Source organism: Bos mutus, chromosome 1 (genome assembly GCF_027580195.1).
Source record: "Bos mutus isolate GX-2022 chromosome 1, NWIPB_WYAK_1.1, whole genome shotgun sequence".
Classification (NCBI taxonomy): domain Eukaryota; kingdom Metazoa; phylum Chordata; class Mammalia; order Artiodactyla; family Bovidae; genus Bos; species Bos mutus.
The window spans coordinates 136,861,976-136,885,447 of record NC_091617.1 but is presented as its reverse complement, the minus strand read 5'-3'; the positions used below and the strand labels follow the sequence as shown (position 1 = coordinate 136,885,447).

The 23,472-nt window shown below is 40.4% G+C and overlaps 1 protein-coding gene across 1 annotated transcript in view; it reads right to left on the bottom strand.

Moving 5' to 3' along the window:
- Positions 1–23,472, bottom strand: part of CPNE4 (copine 4) — a 690,441-nt gene that overhangs the window by 266,691 nt on the left and 400,278 nt on the right. The gene's annotated exons all lie outside the window — the stretch shown is intronic.

The window sequence follows — 23,472 nt, the reverse complement described above, 5'->3', positions numbered from 1 at the left end:
ATGGGAACATTTCATGCAAGATGAACATGATAAAGAACAGAAATGGCAAGGACCTAACAGAAGCAGAAGATATTATGAAGAGGTGACAAGAATACGTAGAAGAACTGTACAAAAAAAGATCTTAATGACCCAGATAACCATGATAGTGTGGTCACTCACCTAGAGCCAGATATCGTGGAGTGTGAAGTCAAGTAGGCCTCTGGAAGCATTACTGTGAACAAAGCTAGTGGAGGTGATGAAATTCCATCTGAGCTATTTAAATCCTAAAAAATGATACTTTTAAAGTGTTGTGCTCAATATGCCAGCAAATTTGGAAAACTTGGCAGTGGCCACAAGACTGGAAAAGGTCAGTTTTCATTTCAATCCCAAAGAAGGAAAATGCCAAAGAATGTTCAAAGTACCATACAATTGTACTCATTTCACATGCTAGCAACGTAACACTCAAAAAAAAAAAAAAAAAAAAAAAAAAACTTCAAGCTAGATTTCACCAGTATGTGAAATGAGAAATTCCAGATATACAACTTGGATTTAGAAAAGGCCGATGAACCAGAGATCAAATTGCCAATATCCTTTGGATCATAGAGAAAGTATGGGAATTCCAGAAATATATCTACTTCTGCTTCACTGACTATGCTAAAGCCTTTGACTGTGTGCATCACAACCAACTGTGGAAAATTCTTAAACAGATGGGAATCCCACACCACGTTACCTGTCTTCTGAGAAACCTGTATGCAGGTCAAGAAATAACAACTAGAAACGGACATGGAACAATGGGCTGGTTCATAATTGGGAAAGGAGTACTTCAAGGCTGTATATTGTCACCGTGCTTATTTAACTTATATGCAGAGTACATTGTGTGAAGGCCAAGCTGGATGAATCACAAGCTGGAATCAAGATTTCCAGGAGAAATATCAACCTCAGATATGCAGATGATACCACTAATGGCAGAAAGCTAAGACGAACTAAAGAGCCTTTTGATGAGGGTGAAAGAGGAGAGTGAAAAAGTTGGCTTAAAATTCAATTCAAAAAAATGAAAATCATAGCAACTGGTCCCATCACTTCATCACAAATAGAAGGAGAAAAAGTGGGAACAGTGGCAGACTTTATTGTCTTGGGCTCCAAACTCATCGTGGATAGTGACTGTAGCCATGAAATTAAAAGACGCTTGCTCCTTGGAAGGAGAGCAATGCCAAATCTAGAAAACATATTAAAAAGCAGTGACATCACTTGGCTGAAAAAGCTCTTTATAGTCAAAGCTATGGTTTTTCCAGTAGTCATGAACAGATATGAGAGCTGGATGATAAAGAAGCTGAGTGCCAAATAATTGATGCTTTTGAGCTGTGGTGTTGAAGAGACTCTTGTCTCCTTGGACAGTAAGGAGATCAAACCAGTCAACCCTAAAGGAAATCCATACTGAATTATCATTATAAGGACTGATGCTGAAGCTGAGCGTCAATACTTTGGCCACCTGATGTGAAGAGCCAACTCATTGGAAAAGATCCTGGTGCTAGGAAATATTGAGGGTAGCAAAAGAAAGGGGTGACAGAGGATAAGATGCTTAGACGGCATTAATGACTCGATGGACATGAGTTAGAGAAAACTACAGGAAACAGGGAAGAACAGGAAAGCCTGGCATGGTGCAGTCCCTAGGGTCACAAAGAGTTGGACACAACTTAGGGACTGAACAACATCAAGAGAACAGAAACAATATAAATGTCCAATAAAAGATGAATGGATATGGACAGGGAGGCCTGGCGTGCTGCGATTCATGGGGTCACAAAGAGTCAGACATGACTGAGTGACTGAACTGAACTGAATGACTTACATAAATTCAAACAGCTAATAAGTGTCAGAACTCAAATGTATCTCACTTCAGAGTTCATGTTCTTATCACAATCCAAATAAAGCTGAAATAGCTAAAACACTTAAAAAAAAAGATGAATGGATAAATACGATGTGGTACGTATATATAGGCTTCCAAGATGGTGCTAATGGTAAAGAACCCACATGCCAATGCAGGAGATACAAGAGATGTGGGTTCATTCTCTGGGTTGGGAAGATCCCCTGGAGGAGAGCATGGTAATCCACTCCAGTATTGTTGCCTGGAGAATCCCATGGATAGAGGAGCCTCACCAGCTACAGTCCATAGGGTCATAAAGAGTCAGACACCCCTGAAGCGACTTAGCATGCGTGCATGCAGTACATATATACAATGGAATATTAGTCACTAAAAGGAATGACATTGAATCATTTGGAGTGATGTGAAAGAACATAGAGTCTGTTGTACAGACTGAAGTAAGTCAGAAAGAGAAAAACAAATATATATGAACATATATATATGGAATCTGTGGCATAGATGAGCCTATTTGCAGAGCAGGAATAGAGATACAGGCATAGAGAACTGACCTGTAGACATGGGAGGCAGGGGAAAGCAGGTGGGACCAACTGGGAGTGTCGCACTGACATGGATACACTACCATGTGTAAAATAGTTAGCAAGAAGCTTCTGTACAGCACAGGGAGCTCAGCTCGGTGCTCTGTGGAGACCTAGAGGGCTGGGATGGGGGTGAGGTGGGAAGGAGACTCAACAGGAAGGGGATCTCTGTAAACACACACCTGATTCACAATGCTATACAGTAGAAACTAACACAACATTGTGAAGCAATTATAGTCCAATTAAAAAAAAAGATTCATCTCTGAAAAGGCATTCCTCACCCACCCCACAGAAAATCTTCAAATGTTCTAGATTAAATTGAATGAATTTAATCTAGAATTACAAAAGTCAATCCATTGCCAACCCCCACACCACGCCACCCCACCCTCAACACACACATATCACTTAACTTTCTGCTCTGCACTTCATCTTCCTTTCAAGGAACAGAGTCCTTTGTGTGAGCTGGGTTCTCTTTATGCAGCCCATGGGATTAGTCTGCTGGAGGACCTGGTGTGAGGCAGTCCTTTCAGCACGAGTCTCAGCTGAGTTTGTACTGCTCAGAGTAAACAGCAGAATCATATCACCTCATTGAAGAGTGTAGCTCAGAAATGAATGAAATGAGCATCACCTAGAGGCACCTTCAGAGAGGTCTCAAGGGCCACAGGCAGGGTTCCTGGTTCTTCCTTTTCCTTTGCTGGCCTCCTCAGACCCCATTGGCAGGGGTCACAAGTATCCACCTCTGCATCCTCCTCATGTGTTCCTCTCCCCAGTATGAGTGCCCACTGTGTGTGGCTTAGTTCTCATGGTCAGAAATTCCTATTTGAAACATAAGCCCCAGTGTGATGTTATTAGGAAACGGGGCTTTGTGGAGGTAATTAAGTCATGACGGTGGAATGCTCACAAATGGGATTAATGCCCTTAAAAAGCCCCCAAAGAGCTCCCTTGCCCCTTCAGCAACATGAAGACATGGCAAGAAGACACCTCAGTGTTTAGTAACCAGGAAGCAGGCTCTCACCAGACATCAAATCTGCTGACCCCTTGATTTGGACTTCCAGCCTCCAGAACTGTAAGAAGTAAATTTCTTTTGTTTACAAATCGTCCAGTCTATGGTATTTTGTAATAGCAGCCCTAACAGACTAAGACACAAGGTGATCTTTAAACTTTTTATGTAATTTAAATTATGTAATTATGTAATTTAGAAATCTTAACCAATGCACAGTTAAGTTTGAGAACTAGTAATATTATATTGCCAACATCCACTGGATCATGGAAAAAGCAAGAGAGTTCCAGAAAAACATCTATTTCTGCTTTATTGACTGTGGCAAAGCCTTTGACTGTGTGGATCACAATAAACTGTGGAAAATTCTGAAAGAGATGGGAATACCAGACCACCTGATCTGCCTCTTGAGAAATTTGTATGCAGGTCAGGAAGCAACAGTTAGAACTGGACATGGGACAACAGACTGGTTCCAAATAGGGAGAGGAGTACATCAAGGCTGTATATTGTCACCCTGGTTGTTTAACTTAAATGCAGAGTACATCATGAGAAACGCTGGACTAGAAGAAACACAAGCTGCAATCAAGATTGCTGGGAGAAATATCAATAACCCCAGATATGCAGATGACACCACCCTTACGGCAGAAAGTGAAGAGGAACTCAAAAGCCTCTTGATGAAAGTGAAAGTGGAGAGTGAAAAAGTTGGCTTAAAGCTCAACATTCAGAAAATGAAGATCATGGCATCCGGTCCCATCACTTCATGGGAAATAGATGGGGAAACAGTGGAAACAGTGTCAGACTTTATTTTTCTGGGCTCCAAAATCACTACAGATGGTGACTGCAGCCATGAAATTAAAAGACGCTTTCTCCTTGGAAGGAAAGTTATGACCAACCTAGATAGCATATTCAAAAGCAGAGACATTACTTTGCCAACAAAGGTCCATCTAGTCAAGGCTATGGTTTTTCCTGTGGTCATGTATGGATGTGAGAGTTGGACTGTGAAGAAGGCTGAGTGCTGAAGAATTGATGCTTTTGAACTGTGGTGTTGGAGAAGACTCTTGAGAGTCTCTTGTACTGCAAGGAGATCCAACCAGTCCATTCTGAAGGAGATCAGCCCTGGGATTTCTTTGGAAGGAATGATGCTGAAGCTGAAACTCCAGTACTTTGGCCACCTCATGCGAAGAGTTGACTCATTGGAAAATACTCTGATGCTGGGAGGGATTGGGGGCAGATGGAGAAGGGGATGACAGAGGATGAGATGGCTGGATGGCATCACTGACTCAGTGGACGTGAGTCTGAGTGAACTCTGGGAGTTGGTGATGGATAGGGAGGCCTGGCGTGCTGCGATTCATGGGGTCGCAGAGTCGGACACGACTGAACGACTGATCTGATCTGATCTGATCTGATCTGAATATTATATTACCAGATGCTATGGCTCAGCTCCAAGATCATGGTGACCAGAAGGTATCATGTGATCTACTCTGAGCATCCCCACATCCTGGTCAGATTGTGTGTTGGCACATTTTTGCTTTCTTGGGAGCTTGCCATCTTGACTGCTGCTCATCGTGCTACAGGATATGAAGACTAAAGGAAATAACTAAACTGTGAGCTGATTTAGTTGGAGGTTTATCCATCCACGCACTCCATTAACTGGAACACTCTCAACTTGTGAGAGGAGTTAGTGAATGTGGTGATTAGCCTCCTTTGCATCCACAGATTTTCTGCTCTACTCTGTGCCCCCAGGAGACTGGCTCCATGAATTGCTTTGTTAGGATTTCTTTGCCAGCTTGCCTCCTTCAGCCAATGGGAGGCATCAGTAGGAGATTAGAAAGGGGGAGGGAAGAGAGGTCAGTGTGTTTTTCTTGTCCCTCTCCCTGCCCAACACTGCAACTGTACAGTGACTATGTCTTCCCATCCCGCAGTCCTCTGCTAGTAGCCTGCCTGCAAGGTCCTAGCTCTCACTGGGTTCTGGTAACACTGCCATCTCCACCTGCCTATCAAGCCTAGTGGTGCCTTCCCACTATTGCTACTCCCAGAGCATCTCAGCATCTCTTGCTGATCCCTTTAACTCTGCACACACATCCCTATGTGTGTCATTAACATGTCTTATGGAAGAACCTTCAGAATCCCAAGGGCAGGCAAAATTGCGTCCAGTCTGGTGGCTCACGATGAATGCATTATATGCTCTTTTAAGAGTCTGAAAACTGGTGATCAATATATGATTCATGTAGTAACTTCCTCTTAGCCTCAACGTCTATTCCTCAACTGGGTTCTGTAATAGATCACAAGGAACATTGCTGAACACTTCATATGCCACAGGCATTTTTCTAACCAATTCAGAGTATTATCCCATTAGTGCTCCCAACAACCCTATAGCACCACTATCACTATTTTACACATGAGAAAACATAGGTTAAGCCCACACAAGTGGAAAGAAATTTGCACTTCACTCAGATGCTGGTTATTAACAGAATGGTCCCATCATCTCATCTCTCTACCACAGTTCTAGAGACCTTGGGAAAGGTCATCCAAGACTGGAGAGCACTAGCTTTCTTATTGACTGATGTGAAATAGTGAAAAGAAACTCATCTGCAGGATGCTGCATATGCATGCCAAGTCCCACATGTGCACCAACTAGCCAACTATGCAGGTGGGCTCTAGAGGCTGCCTCCCCATCCTTACAACAGGTGCCCACATGCAGGAATGAAGCAGTGGGGGTGGTCCCGTTGCTTGAGGTCAACCTTCTAGGTTCCAGCTCCTCCTCCCCTGACTCCTTTAGAATAATCAACATCCACTCTGCTTATAAGTCAACTCTTGACTGCCCAGATTGTGAAATGATCCAAATGGACCTTTTCTGAATGCCATTGATAAGGGAGAAGCCGATGATCCTATGCCTGAGGTTCTTCCCCACAGTGCTCCCCCATTCACTGGGGGCACTCACCTCTCCTTGGCTTTTCTCAGAAAGTAGATGTTGTTGATAGTAATAATCTCAGATCTTAGCATTCATCCAGTCCTAGAATGGCAGCAGCTAATGAGAGATAGGTGGCTCAGACGGGAAAGCGTCTGCCTACAGCTCGGGAGACCTGGGTTCGATCCCTGGGTTGGGAAGATCCTCTGGAGAAGGAAATGGCAACTCACTCCAGTACTCTTGCCTGGAAAATCCCATGGACAGAGGAACATGGTAGGCTACAGTCCATGGGGTCGCAAAGAGTCAGTCATGATTGAGGGATTTCACTTTCACTTTCCGTCCTTCTTGGTTCTGAATGGTTGGTGGGAATATTGTAGAGTAAAAGTGCCCGAGGACATCTCTGTGTTTACAAGGAAGATGGTTGCTTAGCAATGTCTGTCCTAGGTGTGGGAGGGGCAGGATGGCTCAGGTGTCAAATGTGTGTCATTCTTCTACTCTGGTGATTCAACTTGTAACAGAGGAAACTGAGGCCCACAGATATTAAAACAACATTCTCAAACTCCTGAAGCTATAGACTGATAGGTGGGCATGTGGATAAATTAGGTTCCCTGCCTGCTGGTTCAGCACTTGGTCTCCCCACACCAAACTGCTTATTTCACAACTGCTTACACAGCTACACAGATGCTTATGGGACCCAGGGCACAGCATTTCAACTTCAAAGTTCAAAAAAAAACACTGACATATTCAACCATTTTTTGTAGTTTTGGTTAATAAGGGCTAATCCCACAACATCTGAAACAACATTCTAAAAGCCAGGATCCCTAAAAGGGACAACACTATGGAACCAGGCCATGCCAGGGAATGCAATCTTAGGAAATGGGCTAAACCACTCCAGATGCCTCTCAATGCAAGCATCATTCAGAGGTGACCATCCAGCCAGATAGATTAGGATGCTTGGTTAACAGAGCAGTGCCCAGTCAGGCATCCTGTCTACCCCAAATGGGATGATCAGTGCTTTATTATTATTTAACTTATTTTTTTGCTGCACTGCACAGCATCAGTTCAGTTCAGTCGCTCATTGTATCCGATTCTTTCCAATCCCATGGACTGCAGCATGTCAGGCTACCCTACAATCAACAACTCTTAAGCTTGCTCAAATTCATGTACACCGAGTTGGTGATGCCATCCAAAAATCTCATTCTCTTTTGTCCCCTTCTCCTCCTGCCTTCAATCTTTCCAGCATCAGGGTCTTATCCAAGGAGTCAGTTCTTTGCATCAGGTAGCCAAAGTATTTGGAGAAGGCAATGGCACCCCACTCCAGTACTCTTGCCTGGAAAATCCCATGGATGGAGGAGCCTGGTAGGCTGCAGTCCATGGGGTCGTGAAGAGTCAGACATGACTGAGCGACTTCACTTTTATGCATTGGAGAAGGAAATGGCAACCCACTCCAGTGTTCTTGCCTGGAGAATCCCAGGGATGAGAGAGCCTGGTGGGCTGCCGTCTCTGGGGTCGCACAGAGTTGGACATGACTGAAGCGACTTAGCAGCAACAGCAGCAGCAGCCAAAGTATTGGAGTTTCAGCTTTAGGATCAGTCCTTCCGATGAATATTCAGGACTGATTTCCTTTAGGATTGACTGGTTTGATTTCCTTGCAGTCCGATGGGCTCTCAAGAGTCTTTTCCAAACCACAGTTCGAAAGCATCAATAAATACTTTGGCACTCAGCTTTCCTTATAGTCCAACTCTCACATGCATTCATGACTACTTGAAAAACCATAGCTTTGGCTAGATGGATTTTTGTCGGCAAAATAATGTCTCTGCTTTTTAATATGCTGTCTAGGTTGATCATAGGTTTTCTTCCAGAGATAAAGCGTCTTTTAATTTCATGGCTGCAGTCAACATCTGCAGTGATTGTGGAGCACAAGAAAATAAAGTCTGTCACTGTTTCCATTGTTTCCCCATCTATTTGCCATGAAATGATGGGACTGTATGCCATGATCTTTGTTTTTTGAATGTTGAGTTTTAAAGTAGGTTTTTCACTATCCTCTTTCACTTTCATCAAGAGGCTCTTTAGTTCTTCTTTGCTTTCTGTCATAAAGGTGGTGTCATCTGCATATCTGAGGTTATTGGTATTTCTCCCATCTATTTTGATTTCAGCTTGTGCTTCATGCAGCCCAGAATTTTGCATGATGTAATCTGCATATAAGTTAAATAAGCAGGGTGACAATATACAGCTTTGATGTACTCCTTTCCCTATTTGGAACCACTCTGCTGTTCCATGTCCAGTTCTAACTGTTGCTTCTTGACCTGCATACAGATTTCTCAGGGGGCAGGTAAGGTAGTTGGGTATACCCATCTCTTGAAAAATTTACCACAGTTTGTTGTGATCCACACAGTCAAAGGCATTGGCATATCAATAAAGCAGAAGTAGATATTTTTCTGGAACTCTTTTGCTTTTTAATGATCCAATGGATGTTGGCAATTGGATGTCTGGTTCGTCTGCCTTTTATAAATCTGGATTGGATACCTGGAAGTTCATAGTTCGTATACTGTCAAAGCCTGGCTTGGAGAATTTTGAGCATTACTTTGCTAGCGTGTGAGATGAGTGCAATCGTGAACATTCTTTGGCATGGACTTTCTTTGGGATTCGAATGAAAATCGATCTTTTCCAGTCCTGGAAAAGAAGAAGAGAGAAGCAGAATGGCCACTGCTGAATTTTCCAAATTGGCTGGCATATTGAAGGCAACACTCTCACAGCATCATTTAGGTTTTGAAATAGCTCAGCTGGAATTTCATCACCTCTACTAGCTTTGCTCATAGTGATGCTTCCTAAGGCCCACTTGACTTCACATTCTAGGACGTCTGGCTCTAGGTGAGTGAGCACACCATCGTGGTTACCTGGGTCATGAAGTTTTTTTTGTATAGCTCTTCTGTGTATTTTTTTGCCACCTCTTCTTAATATCCTCTGCTTCTGTTAGGTTCATACTGTTTCTGTCCTTTATTGTGTCCATTTTGCATGAAATGTTCCCTTGGTATCTCTAATTTTCTTGAAGAGATCTCTAGTCTTTTCCATTCTATTGTTTTCCTCTATTTCTTTGCATTGATCACTGAGGAAGGCTTTCTTATTTCTCCTTGCTATTGTTTGGAACTCTGCATTCAAATGAGTATATCTTTCCTATTCTTTGCCTTTAGCTTCTCTTCTATTATCAGCTATTTGTAAGGCTTCCTCAGTCAACCATTTTGCCTTTTTGCATTTCTTTTTATTGGGGATGGTCTTGATCACTGCGTCCTGTACAATGTCACAAACCTCTGTCCGTAGTTCTTCATGCACTCTGTTTATCAGATCTAATTCCTTGAAGCTGTTTGTCACTTTCACTTTATAATCGTAAGGAATTTGATTTAGCTCCTAACTGAATGGTCTTGTGGTTTTCCCTACTTTCTTCAATCTAAGTCTGAATTTTGAAATAAGGAGTTCATGATCTGAGCCACAGTCATCTCCTGGTCTTGTTTTTCCTGACAATATATTTGGCTGCAAAGAATATAATCAATCTGATTTCTGTATTGGCCATCTGGTGATGTCCATGTGTAGAGTCTTCTCTTGTGTTGTTGGAAGAGGGTGTTTGCTATGACCAGTGCATTCTCTTGGGAAAACTCTGTTAGCCTTTGTCCTACTTCATTTTGTATTCCTAGGCCAAATTTTCCTGTTACTCCAGGTATCTCTTGACTTCTTTTGCACCCCAGTCTCCTAAAATGAAAATGACACATTTTTTTGTTGTTGTTAGTTCTAGAAGGTCTTGTAGGTCTTCATAGAACTATTCAACCTCAGTTTCTTCAGCTTACTGGTTGGGGCATAGACTTGGATTACTGTGATATTGAATGGTTTGCCTTGGAAATGAACAGAGATCATTCTGTCATTTTTGAGATTGCACCCAAGTACTGCATTTTGGACTCTTGTTGACTATGAGGGTTGTTCCATTTCTTCAAAGGGATTCTTGCCCACAGTAGTAGATATAATGGTCTTCTGAATTAAATTCACTGATTCCAGTTCATTTTAGTTCACTGATTCCTAAAATGTGGATGTCCACTCTTGCCATCTCCCATTTGAATATTTCCAATTTACCTTGATTAATGGACCTAACATTCCAGGTTCTTATGCAATATTGTTCTTTACAGCATCGGACTTTACTTCCATCACCAGTCACATCCACAACTTGGTGTTGTTTTCCCTTTGGCTCCATCTCTTCATTCTTTCTGGTGTTATTTCTCCACTCTTCTCCTGTAGCATATTGGGCACCTACTGACCTGCGGATTTCATCTTTCAGTGCCATATCTTTCTGCCTTTTTATACTGTTCTTGCAGTTCTCAAGGCAAGAATACTGAAGTGGTTTGCCATTCCCTTCTCCAGTGGACCACATTTTGTCAGACCTCTCCACCATGACCTGTTCATCTTGTGTGGCCCTACACATCATGGCTTATAGTTTCATGAGTTAGACAAAGCTGTGATCCATGTGACCAGTTTGATTAGTTTTCTGTGATTATAGTTTTCATTCTGTTTGCTCTCTGAGGTATAAGGATAATAGCATCCTGTCCCTGCACAGCATATGAGATTGTAACTACCCAACCAGGGAAATAACCCATGCCCCTTCAGTGGAAGCACAGAGTCTGAACCATTAGACAATCAGGGAAGTCTCTGATCAGTGTTTTATAGCAGCATCCACACAGAAGCATGCTATGCAACATTGGGTTCAACAAGCAACTCCTAGACATAAGGCATCTGTGGTCAAAAGAATTTTGGAAGTCTTGTCCACTGTTTTAGTCGCTCAGTCATGTCTGACTCTTTGTGACCGCATGGACTGTAGTCCACCAGATTCCTCTGCCCATGGAATTCTCCAGGCAAGAATACTGGTGGTTCAGATAATAAAGAATCTACCTGAAATGTGGGAGACATAGGTTCGATCCCTGCATTGGGAAGATTCCTGGAGAAGGGAATGGCAACCCACTCCAGTATTCCTGTCTGAAGAATTCCATGGACAGAGGAGCCTGTCAATCTACAGTCCATGGCATCGAAAGGAGTCGGACATGACTGAGTGACTAACACTTTTACTTTACACTTCACTGTCCACCGTACCCTTTTCTTAGAAAGTCGTCATGCATAGTGTAGTATGTTACAGGCTCCTGAGGGATTCTGCAGCAATTAATGTGTTAACTTGTCTAAAATTTTCCAAGTGTACTTAACTCTCCTTTCCCCTTCTCCCAAAATATACATATTAATATCCAACAAAACACACTTGAAGGATTTTGCACTAAAGTGTTAAGAAAATAGATATCTTTTACTTTCTCTAAGGGCAAAGAAGTTACAACACAAGTAGGATGTGTTGACTTACATGCTCCACACAGGCACAGTGCCAAACACAAACTGTTTGCTCAGTATTTATTAAATTAATGATACATAATAAACCACTGAGTGTGTTCAATGTTTTGCAGTTTCTGTGGTCCTTGCCTCTCATCTTGCCTGATGTTTCTCTTGATCAGCTTCTCTCTCTGAGCTCCTCTTTAAAGTGTTGAGCTTCTACCTGAAGCCAAACCCCAGTTACCATAAGTTGTTATCATCATGAAACTCTAGTTCAGAAACTAGAAGGCAGTAGGAGAGCTGAGTTTCTTCTCAGCCTAGGGTGGATCCTGACACGTGTCATAGTCCCCTGCCTTCTTGCCACACTCAATTTAGATCAAACAGTTTGTTTAGCCACAGGCCACAGCTGGTGACAATTCTGGGGAGTGTCTGTCAGTTCAGCCATTAATCCGGGTTCTCCTTCCACTGAGACTCAACTATCAGTGCCCCCCCACCCCCGCCCCCGCCACTTTTTGTCCCATTTCCACATATTTCACTTTACTTTTCAGTCCCTGAAAGACTTCTTTTAGAATCCAAGAAATTAGATTCAATATATTATGGGAAAGCTGAAGCTCCAACACTTTGGCCACCTCATTGGAAAAGACGCTGATGCCAGGAAAGATTGAAGGCAAAAGGAGAAGGGAGTGGCAGAGGATGAGAGGGTTAGATAGCATCACCAACTCAATGGACGTGAATTTGAGCAAACTCTGGGATGCAGTGGAGGACAGAGGAGACTGGTCTGCTGCAGTCCATGGGAACACAAAGAGTCGGACACAACTTAGTAACTGAATATATTTAATATATTAGTTAATTTAAAATTTGAAGCTGCCTACACAGGGCTGAGAGAGAACATGGTGGGACGGATACCCAGAGTGTAGGAGGTACATTCTCCTAGTCAAGTTCCGGTTGTCTGTCCTGAGCCTACCCTGCGGTAAGCTGAATACTGGGATGTTCAAGGCTATGGTGGATGATGACTGCTCTGGCATCACCCTAGAAGATTCAAGCTACTCCACATACCACAAAGGCTCTTTAATTATATATATATTTCCCCCCTATTCCTATTAATTTTCTTGTAAACAGCAGAAAGAGCTTCTGATAAATGAAAAGGACTGGTAATCCTAACATGAATCTCAATGGATATTTTAATTTACTGCCAACCACTTGGCAGACTGATTATTATTTTTTATAAAGGTGTTTTAAAATGAGGACCATTTTAAAATTTTATTTATTTATTTTTGGTTGTGCCGGGTCTTTGCTGCTGCACAGGCTTTTCTCTAGTTGTGACAAGTGGGGGCTACTCTTCGTTACAGTGCTCAGGCTTCTTATTGTGGTGGCTTCTCTTGTGGCAGAGCATGGGCTCTAGGGCATGTGGGGTTTAGTAGTTGCAGTGCATGGACTCAATAATTGTGGTTCCCAGGCTCTAGAGAATAGGCTCAACAGTTGAGACACATAGGCTTAGTTGCTCATGTAGGATCTTCCTGGACCAGGGATTGAACCCATGTTTCTTGCATTGGCAGGCAGATTTCTTTACCAAAGAGACACCAGGAAAGCCCCCAGACTGATTCTTTATGATCACTTTATGACCACAGTTATTCTAAGACTGTCACAAGATAACATTAGAAGAGGTAAAAATAATCAATCTCTTTCTTTTTATCTTTCACATTCTCAAACATCTACTTCTTCTAACTTTAAATAAACATATATACATACAGCATACAAGGCTTCTTTACAAAGCACAAGTCTCTTTTAGAGGCATCTCCTAGAGATGCTGTGACACCCCTCTTATTTGTTATTAATTCTGTTGACACTGAAAAGCTTACATTGCTGGGTCCTTCACTAGGTACAAGCACTATCAGGAGTGGAGCCACACTCTCATCACCATCAGCATCATTCAAATGATCATCAGTGACTAATATTTATTGCCTGCCTACATTTTATAAGCATGGGGTTAGATACTCCTATGATTACAGCTGGCCCTTGAACAATACAGGTTTGAACTGCATGGGTCCACTTATATGTGGATGTTTTTTTCAATAAATATATTGGAAAATATTTTGAAGATCTGTGACAATTCGAAAAACTCACATACCGCACTATCTAGAAATATTGGCAAAAATAAGGAAAAGTTACATATGTCATTATGCATAAAATATATGTAGATACTAGTCTATTTCACCACTTACCACCACAAAACATATACAAATATAGTCTAAAAAGTTAAAATTTATCAAAACTTACATACACAAACACTTACAGACCATCATGGTGCCATTCTCAGTTGAGAGAAATGTAAACAAATGTAAAGATGCAGTATTCAATCATATCTGCAGAAAGTGAACTGTAGTACATACTGTGCTACTATAATAATTTGTAGTCATCTGTTGCTATTGTGATGAGCTCAAGTGTTTTTGAGTATCTGTTTAAGATGCCATGTTATGCTAGTCATCTCCCTGTGAACAGTTTGTCTCTAGTAAATTGCACATGGCAGTAGAAAGTGATCCCTCGCAGTTGTTGAGTATTTTTCATCATGTTTATTAGTTCAATGCCATGAACCTTAGCACCTATGGGACCCACACAAAGTGCCACTGGTGATGCTGGCAATGCTCCCAAGTAGCAGAGAAAGTCATGGCATTACAAGGAAAAGTTGAGTTGCTTGATGCGTACCCTAGATTGAGGCCTGCAACTGTGATTACCACCTCTCAAGATGAATGAATCCGGGGTAAAGTGCAAGTTGCTCACTCGTGTCTGACTCTTTGCAATCCCATGGATAAGTCCATGGAATTTTCCAAGCCAGAATACTGGAGTGGGTAGCCTTTTCCTTCTCCAGGGGATCTTCCCAACCCAGTGATCGAACCCAGGTTTCCCACATTACAGGCGGATTCTTTACCAGCTGAGCCACAAGGGAAGCCCAAATCCAGTGTAAGGACCATTGTAAAAAAAGAAAAGGAAATGTGTGAAGCGATCGCTTCTGCTACACCAGCAGCTGTGAAAATCTTGCACTTTTTGTGAAATAGCATTTAATTTTTTGATGGCAGCATTCATGTGGATGCATATATAGAGAATCTAGAAAAACAGTACTGATGAATCTATTTGCAGGGCAGAAATAGAGACGCAGATGTAGAGAATGGACTTGTGGACACAGAGGGGGAAGGAGAGAGTGGGTTGAATTGGGAGAGTAGCACTGACATATATACACTACCATGTATAAAACAGATAGCTAGTGGGAAGCTGGTGTACAGCATAGGGAGCTCGATGCTCTGTGATGATCTAGATGCATGGGATGGGGGAGGTGGGACGGAGGTCCAAAAGGGAGGGATATACGCATACATGCAGTTTATTAACTTCATTGTACAGCAGACACTAACAACGTTGTAAAGCAACTGTTCTCCAGTCAAAATATAAAAATAAAAGAGAAGCACTGTAATGAGAAGGCTGTACATCACAACTGGAGCATAGCCCCCACGTGCCACAGAGAAAGCTCGTGTGCAGCAATGAAGATCCAGCACAGCCAAAAATAAATAAACACACAGGTAAAAATTTAAAAAGAAAGGTACACCTAAGACTGTAATATGATTTGAGAAAAAAGCAAAATCATTATATGGCAACTTAAAATAAATGGAAGATGAAGAATTTAAAACTGGAGAATTTAATGCCAGGAAAGGATGGATTGATAATTTTAGAAAGAGGCTTGGTTTTAAAAATGTCCACGTAACAGGAGAAGCAAATTCTGCCAACCAAGAGACCACAGATAAGTGTCCAGTCACCATTAAGAAAATCACTGAGGGACTTCCCTGGTGGTCCAGTGATTAAGACTTCACCTGCTGGGAAGATTTCACATGTCATGGGATAACTAAGTCCCTGCACCACAACTACCAAGCCTGTGCTCTAAAGGAGGTGGTGATCAAAACCATCCCCAAGACAATGAAATGCAAGAAGGGAAAAATGGTTGTGTGAGGAGGTCTCACAAATAGCTGAGAAGGAAAGAAGTAAAAGGCAAAGGATAAAAGGAAAAAAATATCTGAATGCAGAGTTCCAAAGAATAGTAAGGAGATATAAGAAAGCCTTCTTTGGTGATCAATGCAAAGAAATAGAGGAAAACAATAGAATGGGAAAGACTAGAGATTTCTTCAAGAAAATTAGAGATACCAAGGGAACATTTCATGCAAAGGTGGGCACAATAAATGACAGAAATAGTATGGACCTAACAGAAGCAGAAGATACTAAGAAGAGGTGGCAAGAATACACAGAAGAACTGCACAAAAAAGATCTTTATGACCCAGATAACCACGATGGTGCAATCACTCACGTAGAGTCAGACATCCTGGAGTATGAAGTCAAGTGGGCCTTAGGAAGCATCACTATGAGCAAAGCTAGTGGAGGTGATGGAACTCCAGTTGAGCTGTTTCAAATCCTAAAAGATGATGCTGTGAAAGTGCTGCACTGAACATGCCAGCCAATTTGGAAAACTCAGCAGTGGCCACATGAATGGAAAGGTCAGTTTTCATTCCAATCCCAAAGAAAGTCCATGCCAAAAAATGTTCAAACTGCTGCACAACGGAACTCATCTCACATGCTAGCAAATAATGCTCAAAATTCTCCAAGCTACATTTCAACAGCATGTGAATTTAAAACTTTCAGATGTTCAATCTGGATTTAGAAAAGGCAGAGGAACCAGAGATCCAATTGCCAACATCCACTGGATCATCAAAAAAGCAAGAGAGTTCCAGAAAAACATTTACTTCTGCTTCATTGACTACGATAAATCCTTTGATTGTGTGATCACAACAAACCGTGGAAAATTCTGAAAGAGATGGGAATATCAGACCACCTTACCTGCCTCTTGAGAAATCTGTATGCAGGTCAAAAAGCAACAGCTAGAAGCTAGGAAAGGAGTTCATCAAGGCTGTATATTGTCACCTTGCTTATTTAATTTATATACAGCACACATCATGCGAAATGCCAGCCTGGATAAAGCACAAGCTGGAATCAAGGTTGCCAGGAGAAGTATCAATGACCTGAAATATGCAGAGGACACCACCCTTATGGCAGAATGTGAAGAGGAACTAGAAAGCCTCTTGATGAAAGAGAAAAAGGAGAGTAAAAAAATTGACTTAAAACTCAACTTTCAAATAACAAAGATCATGGCATCTGGTCCCATCACTTCATGGCAAATAGATGGGGAACAATGGAAACAGTGACAGACTCTACTTTTGGGCTCCAAAAATCACTGCAGATGGTGACTGCAGCCATGAAATTAAAAGACATTTTCTCCTTAGAAGAAAATCTATGAACAACCTAGACAGCATATTCAAAAGCAGAGACATTACTTTACCAGCAAAGGTCAGTCTAGTCAAAGCTATGGATTTTCCAGGAGTCATGTATGGATGTGAGAGTTGGACTATAAATAAAGCTGAGTACAGAAGAATTGATGCTTTTGAACTGTTGGAGAAGACCCTTGAGAGTTCCCTGGAGTGCAAGGAGATCCAACCAGTCCATCCTAAATGAAATCAGTCCTAAATGAAATTCATTGGAAGGACTCATGCTGAGGCTGAAACTCCAATACTTTGGCCACCTGATGCGAAGAACTGACTCCTTGGGAAAGACCCTGATGCTGGGAAAGACTGAAGGCAGGAGGAGAAGGGGATGATAGAGAATGAGATGGTTGGATGGCATCACCAACTCGATGGTCATGAGTTTGAGCATGCTCCGGGAGTTGGTAATGGACAGGGAAGCCTGGCATGTTGCAGTCCATAGGGTCACAACGAGTTGGGTGACCGAGTGACTGAACTGAACTGAATTGAAAAAAGTCAGAAACTATGATGCATCTCTATATGATATATTTTATATATATATATATATATATATATAAAAACTATGATGTATAAGTTTACACTCAGTGAGGCTGCTTCCTGTCTGCACGTCTGCCGCCTCCACCTCTGCCACTGAAGCAAGACAGCAAGACCAATGCCTTCTCCTCCCACTCAGCTCACTCAGTGTGCAGACATGTGATGAAGATGATCCACTTTCACGAAATGAATAGTAAATAATTGCCATGTCATGCAAGTTGATAAACTTACCTGCCGGGAGTACGTATGTGTTTTGTTGTGAACTCTAATAACTTACAGCAAGAATGGTGTAGGCATTTTTGTATTATCATTGTCACCATCTCCTAAGTGTTCATCATGTAGAACATTGTGTGTAAGACTTGTATTGAAGTGGATAACCTATCATTACATAAGCACTGGGTGAGTAGTATGGAATATAAAGTTAATAATGTGCTAGTCTTTTTTACTGTTTTATAACATTGCTTTCAAAGAATTATGTTACTGTACAGTATGCCTCTTTCTCTCTCTCATAGTTGGAGAAACTGCATATCAGCCTATCATCATAGGTAGTAAGTTTCTTTAAAATGCACTAGTATGTTTCCAATACTGTATTATTAATATGATTGTAAGACTGTATGCCACAGTCATTTTATAACAGTTCATTCTTAGGTGACCATGAAGAAATATTTCTACTGCTTCTCCATTATCAATGAATGATTCGTTATACCTGTATCTAAATATAAATTTCTTTTTCACATCATCTTTTCATTTGTGATGCCTAGTGGTAGTAATACATATAACAGCTACAGTCTTTTATTTTATGTAAGACAATATTGATATAGGTACTAATTCATTTAGTATAGATGATTCATTTTGCAAACAGATGATGTAGTTTACAGTTTAACACAGTACGGTAAATGTATTTTCTCTTCTTTATAATTTTTAACATTTTATTTTCTCTAGCTTACTTTAATAATACAGTAGACAATACATATAACATACAAAATATGTGTTAATTGACTGTTTATGTTATTGACAAGGCTTCCAGTCAACAGTAGGCTATTAGTAGTTCAGTTTTAGTCAAAAATTATATGTTAATTTTTGGCTGCATGAGGCGGTTGGCACCCCAAGCCCCCAAGTTGTTCAAGAGTCAACTGTATACAGAAGTACCAAATCAACAATAGCTGGATTGCTTTGAATGTTCATCATGGGCTCTGTGCTAAGTTCCTAATGCTCCTTCTTTCTTTAAAGCTAGATAACAATCTTCTATGTCGGCCTTTGCTCAACAGGTGAGAAAACATAATAAAATTAGATAGCCAGTGGAAATTTGTTGTATTATGCAGGGAGCTCAAATCTGGTACTCTGTGACAGCCTAGAGGAGTGAGATGGGGTGGGAGGGAGGTTCAAGAGGGAGAAAATCATAGCCATATACCTATGTCTGATTCATGGTGATATATTTGGCAGAAACCAACACAATATTACAAAGGAATTATCCTCCGACTAAAAATAAATAAATTTAAATTTAAAAAGAATATATTGCCTTCTTGGAGCCACACCAGTGATTCCAGTGCCTAACTTTGGCTCCCTGGAGGACTGCTTTTTCCTTCTATTAGCAACCCAAAGCTTCTTTTCTTGTTTTTTGCTTATTTGCAATGCTTTTGATTAGCACTTCATATTCATTTCCATGTAAACTCTCATTCACTCGATGAAGATGTTTTTTAGCTGCATTGAGCATGTGGGATCTTAGCTCCCCCACCAGGGCTCAAACCCATGCCCCCTGCAATGGAAGCACAACTCAATGAAGATTTAATGAGTGCATATGATTTTTCCAGCACTCAGCTAGACCTTAGGGCTTCAGCATTAAACTATATACCATACCTCTCAAAGTCAAGACTTCAGTGTATAATACAGGTGTCCTACTCATTGTCCTATCTGTTCTGAGGGAAGGAAACTTTATGTAGCAGTGGCTATTGGCAACACCCTGGGGTTCCCTACAGTGGATGTTTCCCTGCCCTGCTTAGAGAAAGAAAATACAAGTGTCCTTTGTCAGTTCCAAGCTCACTACACAGTTTATTTGATCTGGCAGTTATTTAGGGGGCTGGGCTGAGTGTTTATTGTATTTGTACAGCAAGTAATCAGGCTTTTAGGAATTAACAGGCCAAGGACAAAGCAAAGCAAAGCAAATCTTGGCTCCATAAAGAGAGGAAATTTACCTATAACCAGAAAAAACTGAAGGATGGTTTTTTTCATTCCACCTTAGCAGAAATGGGGGCTTCCCTGGTGGCTCAGATGGTAAAGTTTCTGCCTGCAATGTGGGAGACCCGGGTTTTATCCCTGGGTCAGGAAGATCCTCTAGAGAAGGAAATGGCACCCCACTCCAGTACTCTTGCCTGAAAAATCCCATGGACGGAGGAGCCTGGTGGGCTGCAGTCCACGGGGTCACTAAGAGTTGGGCACGACTGAGTGACTTCACTTTCACTTTTCACTTTCATGCATTGGAGAAGGAAAAGGCAAACAACTCCAGTATTCTTGCCTAGAGAATCCCAGGGACAGAGGAGCCTAGTGGGCTGCTGTCTATGGGGTCGCACAGAGTTGGACACGACCGAGCAACTGAACTGAACTGAACTGATGCCTTATCCTCACTGAATAGAAGGTTATTTTTCTTTACTTCTGTGGAACATTTATGCAAATTGGCTTTATAATTATCCATCAACTGAAATTTAATAAGAAGAAATGGTACATTTATACAACGGAACATTACTCATCCATAAAAATGAACAAAATTGGTGCATCTGCAAAACCATGATGAGGTACCATCTTAGACCAGTCAGAATGGCTGCCATCAAAGTCTACAAAAAATAAATGCTGGAGAGGGTCAGGAGAAAAGGGAACCCTCATACACTGTTGGTGGGAATGCGAACTATGTACAGCCACTACTGAGAACAGTGTGGAGATTCCTTAAAAACCTGGAAATAGAACTGCCATATGACCCAGTAATCACACTGCTGAGCATACACACCAAGGAAGCCAGAACTGAAAGAGACACATGTATCCCAATGTTCATTGTAGCACCGTTCACAATAGCTAGGACATGGAAGCAACCTAGATGTCCATTTGCAGACAAATGGATAAGGAAGTTGTGGTACATATACACAATGGAATATTACTCAGCTATAACAAAGAACACATTTGAGTCAGTTCTAATGAGGCAGATGAAACTGGAGCAGAGTGAAGTAAACCAGAAAGAAAAACACCAATATAGTATACTAATGCAAATATATGGAATTTAGAAAGACAGTAACAATGACCCTATATGCTAGTCAGAAAATGAGATACAGATGTAAAGAACAGACTTTTGGACTATGTGGGAGAAGAAGAGGGTGGGACAATATGAGAGAATAGTGTTGAAACATGTATATTACCATATGTAAAATAGATCAACAGTACAAATTCAAAGCATGAAGCAGGGCACCCAAAGTCGGTACACTGGAACAATGTAGAGGGATGGGGTGGGGAGGGAGGTGGGAGGGGGTTTCAGGATGGTGGGACACATGTACATCCATGGCTGATTCATGTTGATACATGGCAAAGACCACCACAATATTGTAAAGCAATTAGCCTCCAATTAAAATAAATAAATAAATTTTAAAAATTGGGTCATTGGTAGAGACATGGATAAAACCTAGAGACTGTCATACAGAGTGAAGTCAAAAAGATAAAAACAAATTAATTAATATTAACACATATATGTGGAATACAGAAAAATGATATAGATGATCTTATTTGCAAAGCAGAAATCGAGACTCAGATGTAGAGAACAAGAGTATGGACACCAAGGTGGGAAGGGGAGGTGGAATGGATTGGAGAATTGGGATTGACATATACACTATTGATACTAAGTATGAAACACATCACTAGTGAGAACCTGCTGTATAGCTCAGGAGCCCTAGTCAGTGCTCTGTGGTGACTTAGATGGGAAGGAAATTAAAAAAGAGAGGATATATGTATACTTACAGCTGATCCACTTTGTTCTACAACAGAAGCTAACACAATATTATAAGCAAATATACTCCAATAAAAATTAATTCAGAAAATGTAAACAGTAAAGATTCTATAGACATATTCTCTGAGATGAATCCAACAAAAATAAAAGTAAAGAACTAAAATGTGACCAAAAATCTTATTTACTTTGAAAGTTAGAAACAAAATTTATAGATATGTTTATGTTAAGAGGAAATAAATAGAAATTTCAAACATTCTAGAAAGGAACTAAATGAATAATCAAAACTTATGGGACTCTGAAAATTTTATTCTTTGGAAAAAATTTAGCCTTAAATGCTTTTACCACTAAGAATAAAGAATAAAAAAAATTTCTTAGAAACTTGGTACTACTCATCTTGAGGAACTAGAAGAATAAAATAAATCAGAAGAAACTAGGGGAAGGAACTAATGAAAATGGGAGCTTATGTCAACAAAATAGAAAATAAAGCAATAAAAATAGAAAGGATAAACAAATTTGGGACACAGCTCTTTGGAAAACAATGTAAAGTAAAATAGACCAACACCTAGCAGTGTGATTATAGATAAAAGAGAAATAACAATCACAGACACAAAAGGACTAAAAGAATATTAAAAAGACCAAAGCAATACTTAATATTAAATATTTCCAAGAGGAAATTATTTTATAGCAAAATACCATGGCAGGTTCATGTTGATGTATGGCAAAACCAATACAATATTGTAAAGTAATTAACCTCCAATTAAAATAAATAAATTTATATTAAAAGAAAAGCAAAATATAAATTATTCAAACTTATCTAAGAACAAATGGAAAACCTGAATAGACTAGCAAATATAGACAAGCTTGTGAAGGTGATTAGAGATTTAACATTGAAGAGGGCACTGGGACCAGATGGGATCACAGCTGAGATTGAGCTAAACTTTATAGAATAATTATAATGCTACTTTTACTTTTCCAGGCTATAGAAAAAACTAGACAGCTCCCCAATTAATTTTATGGGACAAGCACAAATTTCATACTACAATTTGATAAGGAATAGAAAAAAAACAGAAAAGTATATGCTAAACTCATTTGGAATATTGTGAAAATTATAAATCAAATATTGGCAAAAGAATCCAGTGTGTACACAAAAATACATTATGACCACATAGTTTATTCCTGTGATACAAATGAAGCATTAGGAAATTTATTAATGTAATTAATTATATCAATACATTAAATGGAGGAAACCATGTGCTCAGATCTATAGAAGCTGAAAACGATGCTACTAAGAGAAAGAGGAATGGCTGAAAACTACTTTAAAAAGCAGAAACAAATCAAATCTAAATAAAATAAATAAAAATAAAAGCCATTTAGCAACATCTATTAAAAAAAAATTAATGTGAATATGTCCTTCAGCACAGCAATTCTATACCTGAGAATGTAACCCTTAGAAATGAAACCACTGAGTATGTGAGAAAATATGAACATAACTATGGACTGTAGAGTTGTTTGGGGGCTGGATAAACTGGAAACATGGTGACTGCTCATAACAAGAGCATGGCTGGATACACTGTCATCCACACCATGGGATATCATGCAGCCATTTAAAGAAATAAATTAACATAGCAACAAACTTAGTACTTTCTATTTAAAAATGCAAGACACAAGAAACAATGTATATGTAAATGCACATAACATAAAACTTACCCTGTTAATAATTTTCAGGTGTATAATTTAGAAATATTAAGTACAGTCACATTGTTGGGCAACCATCACCAATCCAACTCTATAACTCTTCTAATCTTGTGACACTGAAATTCTTTGTCCATTAATCAATAATCTACAAAGTATTTTCTCACATATTATTTTATATTCCAGGCTCTTCTCTATAGCCTTGCAAGTCTGAGGGAAGGTATTA